Source organism: Mytilus edulis, chromosome 10 (genome assembly GCF_963676685.1).
Source record: "Mytilus edulis chromosome 10, xbMytEdul2.2, whole genome shotgun sequence".
Lineage (NCBI taxonomy): Eukaryota > Metazoa > Mollusca > Bivalvia > Mytilida > Mytilidae > Mytilus > Mytilus edulis.
In genome coordinates, this window is record NC_092353.1 from 31,282,476 (window position 1) to 31,294,554 (window position 12,079).

Here is a 12,079-nt window from a genome sequence, read left to right on the forward strand (position 1 = left end):
TTTTTACCTATTTTTGGGCTGTAATCATGAAAAAAAATCACATTTCCACAATTAAACTTTTTGTGATACTTTCAATAAAGATGAAGGGGACCGATCTGAATAAATTTGAATTAAAAAACTATAGGTAGATGTAAATATAAGAAAGTTTTATCATATTATGATGCTTTTTTGTGTCAAATTTACCATGTTGTCAATTTTGTAAATTTGTGATTTTTCTCCGTTTAAAGTACAAATTGCATATTTTTTCAACTTCTTTGCTATAAATAATTGAAAAAATACATATCTAAAAATTTGGAAAGAAAAAAGGGATGTGGGATGTACATGTTTATGATAAAATCATTTTTTTTATCCCTCACCCATTTTCTCAAAATTTTGGCTAAAAAGACCGACTTAATTAAGAAATAATTCCTTCATGTCATGCTCTATGCTCATTTTAACATGGTTAGGCATTATATTTGTCGATATTTTACACTGAGCGTTAGCGAGGTGTAAAATGTGGTCAAATATAATGCTTACCCATGTTAAAATGAGCATAGAGCATGACATGAAGGAATTATTTCGATTCTAATATGACAAATACAATATATTTATAGGTCGAAACTTACAAAAATGCTGTAAAAATGTTTGGCTGTTCCCGTGTCCTCCCCGAAGAGTCTGTATATTACATTTCATATTTGATAAGATTAAAAACTACGAGCAGGGCAAATATATGTTGTTTGATAAAAATATATAATAAAAGTTTATGTAAGCTGCTTAAATGTAAATATTTAAAAGGATAACGATGGAAATAAACAGTAAGTCCGTGCGCATGTGTCAAACATATTTTTTGTGCTCATTAGAACACGGCTTTGTATACAAAGCGTAATAAGGATGTCATATTAGAATTCATAATAAAATTTGAAATATCGATTACTCAAAAACTACTCAATGGAAATACCAATTTTTTTCACAGAGTTAAGTTTGATTATAACATTTTTTAAATTCATTGATATTTTTCACTTGTATTACATTTTTTAGAAATAATTCCAGAACGAGATTTCAACGAGACTGAACGAGACTGAAATGTCAGAAGAATACATCCTTAAACGCAGCCAGGACACCTGGGAAAAGGAAAAGTGCCAGGGGAAGAAAAAATGGCGCCCAGGAGAATAAAATAGGAATATTTTACAACAATAAATGTTTTCATGAATAAAAAAAATTTAATCATTGCAAGTTTTGTCCTTAATATAAATGGGGATATGTACGATGCTACATCTAAACTGTGTAGATCAAGTTGTTGTACTTTTACATTTTAAATTCCAAAATTGTATATAAGTAAGTAAGTTAATATAAACAAGAGTTTGTAGAAGAGTCATGAGCGATATTGTTCTCGATCAAAACGTATATTTTGTTATTTAAAAAAAAACAGTGCACAAGGTCTAATATTTGCAACTGCATGGTGAATACTTTTCAAAGTTTTGAATTTTATTAAACACACTTGAATTGACGGTGGAAGATTGTGGAAGGTTTTCAACATGCCTGCCATTAAGAAAAGAAAAGTTAAAACTACTGCTCAAGCAAATATATTTTGGCCTTGTGGAATATGCTGTAAAAATTGTAAAATTGCAAGCATCTGTTACGACAATTGTGATACATGGTTACATTTACGATGTTCAATTTGATATTGTTTTTGAAAAACATGTCTTTTGATAACTAACATTTTATAAATCTTCAGCATAAACTGTGATCCATTATTATCTGTCTTTCGAAATAGTATTCATTATTGTTAAAATTGAAACATTCATACTTGTTTTTGTGCTTTATTACAAATGTCTATTATCTGAATTTGCAAAATACTTGTCTAAAAAAAAATTTAAATCGATGTGCATAACTTATTTCATCGACACAAAGTTGTCCCTTGCCAATACAATATCTATATATTTTTCCTGTGTGCCTTTTCTTTTCCCTGGGCATTTTTTTTCCTTGGGCGTTTGTCTTTTCCCCGGGCGTTTTTTCTTCACCCTGGTGTTCCCTGGCGCTTTTTAGTAGGACCCCTTCTAAATGCTTAAATTTTCATTGATAAGATATGTGTTGACCACCAGTGCATCCATTTATTCCAGTCATGTCTCAGTCATTACAACTGAAAGGCCTATGTTATGCCAACTCAGTTACTGATGTCTGAGGGTCTGTATACTAGGTGTTAGATAAAGGACCACCATTTCACTGTCTCATGACTTTGGTCATGATAATGCTTCCTGTCATTGTTAAAACGATGTCCAAGACTCATTAACCAGTACTTCATCGTCGTGATTAGTGGGCTACACAGTTGACCAACCTGGTCCTGAAAGCAGCTGTTGTGAAGGCAATAAACAACAACAAAATAGTCAACATACCAAAAAGATCATATCAAATCTAAAATAGCTGCCATCTTTTCCATTTTTTCATAGTTACACGACAAAATATTTAATCGCTCACCAAACGCCTTCAACCACTGAGCTGACAATGCAATGGCTGCAGCTGTAAAGCTTTATTGTTTCATCCAAAATATGGCTATCAGTTTTCTTGTATTGATTGTTTTACATTTTTATGCCTGGGCCTTTTAAAGCTGACTATACATTATGGTTATGCTTATTGTTGAAGGCTGTACAATTTAATCCCCTTCCTTGGACTTTAGTTGACACTTTCTCATCTGTATACATTTTGTCATGTAAGGTTGTCATAGTTAGCTATGCTGTATTTGTTTTGCTCATTGTCAAAGGCAGTCCAGTACAGTTACTAATATTTGCTTCATTTCAGCTCTGGTGGATAGTTGTCTAAATTACAATATAATAGCACCTCTGCCTATTTCTAAATTAACAAAAAAATCATAAATGTCATATTTTCCGTCAAACCATTAACCATGGTACGGTGTTGCCATCTTTAGTAAAGTAAAGAAAAACAGACATGAAAAAAATGATACAAAAAGATGTGCAAAACACACATTTATTTTTCAAACAAATAAATAACACCAAAATTAGCTCTACACTCAGAACTTATTTATACTTTGTCTACATTTTCTCACACATCTATAAATGATTACGGGTACATTTAAACACATAGCCATATATCTATGAATAGTTGTTATGTACATTCTCTAATAAATAATTATGGTTTTATTTTATAAATGTAAACAAAAAGTTGCAAAAGCTAAAATGTCTTGCCTGTGTATCTGACCATGATTGAATTTTATGTTAAAAGTGTGTATACAGAAAAAAAAATGTAAAAATATAAAAATTCTGACAGAGTATTTGCAATGATCGCTGTTAATTGCATGCAATAAAAATAGCATTTTTTAGTCTTAATTTTTTTCTTCAAAATGGTCAATTGAGAGAGCAACATTTATTATCTACCAGTACATACAATATACTTCTTTTTCACATCCTGCATTTTCACACTAAATAAAGTTATACTTAGCCTCCAAAACTAGAGGCTTTAAAGAGCCTGTGTCGCTCACCTTGGTATATGTGAATATTAAACAAAGGACGCAGATAGATTCATGAAAAATTGTGTTTTGGTGATGGTGAAGTGTTTGTACATCTTACTTTACTGAACATTCTTGCTGATTACAATTATCTTTATCTATAATGAACTTGGCCAAGTAGTTTCAGTGGAAAATGTTAGTAAAAATTTACAAATTTTATGAAAATTTTAAACAAGAGTGCACACGCTGAAATGTCTCGCCTTCTATACTAATCATTGATATTATGTTGAAAGTCTTAAGTATAAAGCTAAGCTTTAATACAACTGTCACATAAACTTAACATTAACCAAGATAACTAAACAAGTACCAATGAACCTTGAAAATGAGGTCAAGGTCAGATGAACCATGCCAGGCAGACATGTACAGCTAACAATGCTTCTATACAACATATATAGTTGACCTATTACTTATAGTTTAAGAAAAATAGACCAAAACACAAAAAATTAACACTGTGCAATGAACCGTGAAAATGAGGTCACGGTCAAATAAAATCTGCGCGACTGACATAAAGATCATAAAATATTTCCATACACCAAATAAAGATGACCTATGGCATATAGTATTAGATAAAAAGACCAAAACTCAAAAACTTAACTTTGACCACTGAACCATGAAAATGAGGTCAAGGTCACATGAAATCTGCCCGCTAGATAGGTACACCTTACAATCATTCCATACAACAAATATAGTAGACCTATTGCATATAGTATGAGAAAAACAGACCAAAACACAAAAATTTAACTATAACCACTGAACCATGAAAATGAGGTCAAGGTCAGATGACACCTGCCAGTTGGACATGTACACCTTACAGTCCTTTCATACACCGAATATACTAGCCCTATTGCTTATAGTATCTGAGATATGGACTTGACCACCAAAACTTAACCTTGTTCACTGATCCATGAAATGAGGTCGAGGTCAAGTGAAAACTGTCTGACAGACATGAGGACCTTTCAAGGTACGCACATATCAAATATAGTTATCCTATTACTTATAATAAGAGAGAATTCAACATTACAAAAAATCTCAACTTTTTTTTCAAGTGGTCACTGAACCATGAAAATGAGGTCAAGGACATTGGACATGTGACTGACGGAAACTTCGTAACATGAGGCATCTATATACAAAGTATGAAGCATCCAGGTCTTCCACCTTCTAAAATATAAAGCTTTTAAAAAGTTAGCTAACACCGCCGCCGCCGCCGCCGCCGGATCACTATCCCTATGTTGAGCTTTCTGCAACAAAAGTTGCAGGCTCGACAAAAATTACAATAACTCCTTAGGGGGTCAATTGACCATTTCAGTCACGTTGACTTATTTGTAAATCTTACTTTTCTGAACATTATTGCTGTTTACAGATTATCTCTATCTATAATAGTATTCAAGATAATAACAAAAAACAGCAAAATTTCCTTAAAATTACCAATTCAGGGGCAGCAACCTAACAACCAGTTGTCCAATTCATCTGAAAATTTTAGAGCAGATAGATCTGGACTTGATAAACAATTTCTTCCACTGTCAGATTTGCTCTAAATGCTTTGGTTTTTAAGTTATAAGCCCAAAACTGCATTTTACCCCTATGTTCTATTTTTAGCCATGGCGGCCATCTTGGTTGGTTGGCTGGGTCACTGGACACAATTTTTAAACTAGATACCCCAATGATGATTGTGGCCAAGTTTGCTTTTATTTGGCCCAGTAGTTTCAGAGGAGAAGATTTTTGTAAAATATAACTAAGATTTACGAAAAAAATTGTTAAAAATTGACTATAAAGGACAATAACTCCTAAAGGGGTCAACTGACCATTTTGGACCTGTTGACTTATTTGTAAATCTTACTTTGCTAAACATTTTTTTTATTTACAGTTTATCTCTATCTATAATAATATTCAAGAAAATAACCAAAAATAGCAAAAATTTCCTTAAAATGACCAATTCAGGGGCAGCAACCTAACAAAGGGTTGTCCGATTCATCTGAAAATTTCAGGACAGTTAGATCTTGACCTAATAAACAACTTTTATCCTTGTCAGATTTGCTCTAATTGCTTTGGTTTTTGAGTTTTAAGCCAAAAACTGCATTTTACCCCTATGTTCTATTTTTAGCCATGGCGGCCATCTTGGTTGGTTGTGCGGGTCACAGGACACAATTTTTAAACTAGATACCCTAATTATGATTTTGGCCATATTTGGTTAAATTTGTCCCAGCAGTTTCAGAGGAGAAGATTTTTGTAAAAGATAACTAAGATTTACGAAAAATGGTTAAAAATTGACTTTAAAGGGCAATAACTCCTAAAGGAGTCAACTGACCATTTTGGACCTGCTGACTTATTTGTAAATCTTACTTTGTTTAACATTTTTTCTATTTACAGTTTATCTCTATCTATAATAATATTCAAGATAATAACCAAAAACAGCAAAAATTTTCTTAAAATTACCAATTCAGGGGCAGCAACCTAACAACGGGTTGTCCGATTCATCTGAAAATTTCAGGGCAGTTAGATCTTGACCTGATAAACAATTTTACCCCATGTCAGATTTGCTCTAAATGCTTTGGTTTTTGAGTTATAAGCCAAAAACTGCATTTTACCCCCATGTTCTATTTTAGCCATGGCGGCCATCTTGGTTGGTTGGCGGGGTCATCGAACACAATTTTTAAACTAGATACCCCAATGATGATTGTAACCAAGTTTGGTTGAAATTAGCCCAGTAGTTTCAGAGGAGAAGATTTTTGTAAAAGTTAACGACGGACGACGACGACGACGCCGGACGCCGGACGCCAAGTGATGAGAAAAGCTCACTTGGCCCTTCGGGCCAGGTGAGCTAAAAAGCTATGATTCTGATTTCCAATTCAATTTAAATTGTTCTATTATATGACCTTTAATCTTAATTCAAAATACAGAAATATCTCCCAATAATTGTCAAATCATCGTAAAACAATGGCACATTTCTGTCAGGTTTGTGTCATTCAATAACAAACTGCAGAAAAGTCTGTGTTCAGAAACTCAGAAATGGCAATGTATTTATTTTGCAAAGGATAAATAAAAAATATCAGTTTTAAAAAAATATATAAACAGAACTGTACAATTACTGTAAATGTATTTTTTTTTTTTTTTTTTTATTAATTTAGGATTTACAACAGACATCATCAAGGTGCTTGCATAAATGTCTTTTCTCATTTTTTTGACTTTTTATAATATATCTTATATAACATGTACTAAACACACACTTACAATTTAAAATACTTGCAATTGTTTTGTAGCCTTTTGAGTACAAAGTGCATACCCAGAATGGAAATCTTATTTGAAAGTGCATTAATATGAAAGAACAAGTTGCTTTCTTTAAAAAAAGAAATGCAATCGTAAACCCAAATGCTTGTTTGGCATTATATATATATTAGATAATTGTTTAATAAAGATGTATTGTCTTATATTACTTTTGTTGTGCATAAGAATTAGAAACTGACATTGCCTGTTTAGTGGTTTAAATAATGTAATACCGGCTTCACACATCAACGTATAGATCCGAGGTAAAAAAAAAATCATGCACGCTACCAAAACGCTAGTAATTTTGATGCATTCAACCTGTCAATCATATATATCTGTATCGTGTGCACAACGAGCTTAAAGCGTGTATTGGGTGTGCGTAAAGCGTACCTTAGCGTTTCTCCTGGTCTTCCTACATTCCCAACTGCAGGTCTGTCTATATGTGAATGTTTGTCAATAAGTCTGTCACATTCGCTCGTCTGTTTATATGTTTACCAGTCCGTCTATGTCCACTGGTTCGTCTACATGTTCACACGCTTTGAAATAGCTTTCGGTAAGTGCGATTATTTCAGTGATTTGTGTCTATTGTTTTTATGTAAGTGATTATTGTGCACCGTACCCATAATTTTAGGGACGCGAATTGCAACTGATATTTTACAGTTTTTTCTTGCGATGTGTTGTCCTTAAGGTTTGGTTTATGGCCACCACATTGTTTATGTGCCAATGTCCATTCTAAAGCCAGAAACATGTAGTACAGTGGTTGTTGTTCATAATTCATGTCGGTCAAGTTGTTTTCGTAAATTATTTTGTTATTAATAAGGCTGTTTAGTTTTGTTTGATTTTTGTTTTTAAATCTTAATGGTTGGGGCATTTAATAGCCGACTAAATAGTAGGTTTTTTTTCATTTTTGAAGGCCGCTCGGTGGCCTTTAAAGACTTACTACCACGTCATTGTAACTCTGGTTGGTATTTGTATCATTAGTGCTGGACCATGGTCGATCCTATATGCACCTTTGAGGCAGGCGGGATATTTTTGTAGATCTTGTACAGCTCAAACTAATGTGAGTAGTTCCTGTACTTCTATGTCTAGTCCCATGTTGCATGGTTAGAGAGGGTGTAATATCTTCTGTAGGTTTGATGAAGTTTCACCCGTATCGGACTTCTTTTCCTAAATGAAAGCTTTAAGGCGACGAGTATTTTTGTATGCAATGTGCCCTTAACGTGTCTTAAACTTATCTGTAGCGTTTTCAACGCTCGTGTAGCGTGTATATTATGTGCGTGCAGTTTACAGGTACATGTATGTACGTTTGACAAACGCTTGAGCTGAATGATTTTTTTTATGTTCCATTAAAATTTTCCTGAAGTAAAAGCGTTCACCAAGCGTATACCTTTGCATTTCGACGTACTTCAAACTTATGGAACGCGTGTTTAAACGCTTGCGTAAAGTTCCTCTGGTGAGCAACTAAGTTACGGATACGATGATACGGACTTTGTTAATTTTCTTTTTTGACTGATTGTTTTACATTGTCATTTCGGGGCCTTTTATAGCCGACTATGCGGTACATGCTTTGCCTGTTGTTGAAGGCCGTACGGTGACCCATAGTTTGTATTTCTGTGTTATTTTGGTTTCTTGCAGATAGTTGTCTCATTGACACCAAACCCGATATCTTCTTTTTTTATATTCGATATCTTATCGCCGACCTGGTTAAGTCTGCTAAAAATGCATGCATGATTCATTTTTAGGTTATCAGTCGTAATTAAAGTGGCACATTTAATTCGTTGTTTCATTGCTTGAAGTATCATTTCTTACATCTGCATGGTCAAATGTGTATTTTTTTAAAATAAATTTTAGATTTAGATTTCAGTCACGGTTATTTTTCCCCCTTCATATTGAATATTTATACTTATCAGTCGCATTTTAATGACGAAAAGGATTCAGAGGTTAGTAAAAAAAGTAAATAATGTTGCAATATTTAAACAAAGAAAATAACTTTAAATTTGCATTATTAATGAAAATAAATACGGACATAACTTTCATAATTAATTACGGACATAACTTTCATAATTAATTACGGACATAACTTTCATAATTAATTTTAACGTTATTTTCAATAAACGATTTTTTTTTAAATCCTCGTTTTTACACCTATTTGAGGCACGTATTTATGATTTTATTTCCATGTCCTTGGTCTATCCTAGACGTAAAATTTCAAAAAGTGCTAATACTTTTTTTAAAGATATTATTTTTAATTGTTCTCGTTCAAAATATTTTATTTTTTCATATTCAACTAGAACATACCCGTGATATTCGCGGGTCCGTGACGGAATTAAAGTATATAACTATGCGCAAGCCTTATTTTAGTATTAGCATTGTCATCTGATAAAGTAATGCCAATTATAAGATACACAGTTTTCTCTGCTTTCAAATCTTTCTGTTTGAACCCGTCGAACTGGAACTTATAAATTATTGATAATATTAATTATTTGGAAAACAAAAGGTCCTGGAATGGAATATTTTTTAATCAACAGCATTGTCCTATACAGTGGCGGATGCAAGGGGGGGGGGGGGGGGTTCCGGGGGTGCGGACCCCCCCTTTATTTTTGCCGATCAATGCATTTGTATCGGGACATATGTTTTGCACCCCCCCCCCCCTTTTGCCCTGGGTGCCCTGGGTTAGCACCCCCCCTTTCGAAAATTCCTGCATCCGCCCCTGGTCCTATATTAGTTATAAATAAAGTTGAATTGATTGATTCGCTGTTTTACGTCATGCCCGCTAACAAATTGAAAACTGTACCTATATGCCTTATTTTAGTCCAGATTTTTAGTATTCGTATTGTTATCTTAGAAAGTCTAACTGATTAAAATACTACAATAGGTAACAATTTGACAATTAAGTAGTGTCAACCCTGTGATTATGACCCTTGTAATACTATATAGCATATTAATCCCGAATACACCGTTTGGTGGTGCGCCTGTCAGAGGCGGAACGTACAGATAATCGGTAACAGGTGAATATACTATTGGTATCGGTATCGGACTCGACCCGGAACTTCTTAATTATTGGCAATATTAATAACGTGGAAAACAAAAGGGCCTGGAGTGGTGTAATTTTTAATCTACACCTTTGTACTATATTAGTTATATATAAAGTCGAATTCTTTGATTCGTCGTTTTTACGTGATGACGGCTAACAAATTGGACCTTGTAATTTTAGTATTATAGATATCTATTTAATTTTATTTTTAATAACCATTTTTTTTTTATTAAAGTTGCAATATTTAACCAAAAAAAAATAACTGTAATTTAATCATATGCAAGAAAGACTTCCCTTTAATTTCAGTATAAAAAAATAAATAGCTTGCTTTTTACAACATGTACATCTTCACTAAACGTAAAATCTAAAATAAAATGCTACTAAAACTCTTTCTAAAGATTTTATTTTTAATTATTCTCGTTCAGAATATAAAGCGCATTGTTTACATGAAATCTTATCTCATATCTAAACACAGCTGGTTACATCGTTTGACTAATTAAAATACTACGCATGTAGGTTAATATTAGCAGCTTGTAATCGTGTGCAAGAAAATATTATATCATAATAAATTTCAGATCATACGTAAAATATCTCTATAGCAACTTAAGATGCTAATGCATATTCAACAGATTTGTAAGCTATTGCGCATGCATTTGAAAGGTGGTCATAGCTATTGCGCATGTATTTGAAAGGTGGTCATAGAAAGACCAGAAGTGTTCCGACTAACATCCGGTGTTCCGAAAGACTACATCACTCGTCCAATATATACTGCGTAAACCCCTGAGGGAAATAATTCCTGTTAACATTATAAAATAAATGTATAAAAATGATTAACAGTTTTGTAGAACAAATCTAGCACTGATAAATTACAATACATTGTACTAAAATATTATAAATATTTGAAAGTATTTCACATTACAGCACTGAATCAGTTTGGTATTGATATGAGTATGTATTAAAAGTATAAGTGCAAAAGCATCCCAAAAAATGAGAGTGAATAAATATCAAATATCAATCAAAAGTATACTGTATCTGTACTTTTTCACTTTCACAACCATAACTATACTAAAAGGCAGAGTTCACTTGAAACTCTCGAGTTAACTTTACTTACTCGGGTTTCAACAATACGATTTTATTTGAACCACTCGAGTTAACCCCTCGTACTCTGGTTCCAACCCTCACCGAACCAGGGTTAAACTTGAGAAACTCTTGAATGACGTCAAACCAATGAGAATATTTTAATTTTTATGCTTAGTCAGAGCCTTACCCTAGAGTTACTTAGAGTTGTTCCGAATATCAACTTGAGTGCGTTCACGTGATAATCTATTAACTCTGAAGTCGATTGAAGAGTTTCAAGTGAACTCGGCCAAACTGACAACATGAAGTAAATTATTTTTACTTTAAACCAGGTAAACCAATAAATAATAATGCTAATAGTATAATGAGATTGTTGCCTCTTAATATCATGAATATCATGAATATCATGAATATCATGAGTTACAATTTACAAATAATTAAACAGAATCAGCCATTATAAATACATTTATGTATATGACCCTTTTAATGTCTATAAACAAACACAGTCAAACATTTTGCATATTCCATTTTTACTTCATCACAGGCATGCATGAAACAATAAAATCAAGGTAAAAATCTAGTACATATGTATATAAATCTGAACTGTTAACATTTGGTATTCCTGAAAATCTGCAGACAGAAATTTCATCTATTTCCTCAAGAAAAGAAGCACATTTAACTCAAAAATGAATTTATTTTAAAACTAAAATACTGAGCAACTCATAGAAATTGATGTAATGATTTGTATAATACATGCATATTTGTTGAGATAAAGCATGTCAACAACTTTAAAGTTAATTAAAATGAAAAGTAAACAATTCTACTGATCGTACCTTCAACTTTATAATGTAGTTGATCTTTGCAAGTGAAAAAGGTAGATTTAGATTTTCGTGGGTACCAATATTTGTGGTTTGAGTGAAATTAACATATTCATGGATATTTGATTTCAAGGTTTGACCAATATCTGCTTACAAAGCTTATTAAAACCATGCTTTTGGTTGAATGTTTGAATTTGTGGTTCACCTGTATCCATGAAATCCATGAAAATTGGTATACAACAAATAATAATGATTCCACAGTAACAGAAGATACCTGGTATATTCTTGGCACATGAGTTGCGTTATTATTGCTTGACAACTTATAAAATAAAAATTTAAGTTGATAAATTACGTTTAGGATTTTAATCAAGTCTGTTTCTTTTTAAATCA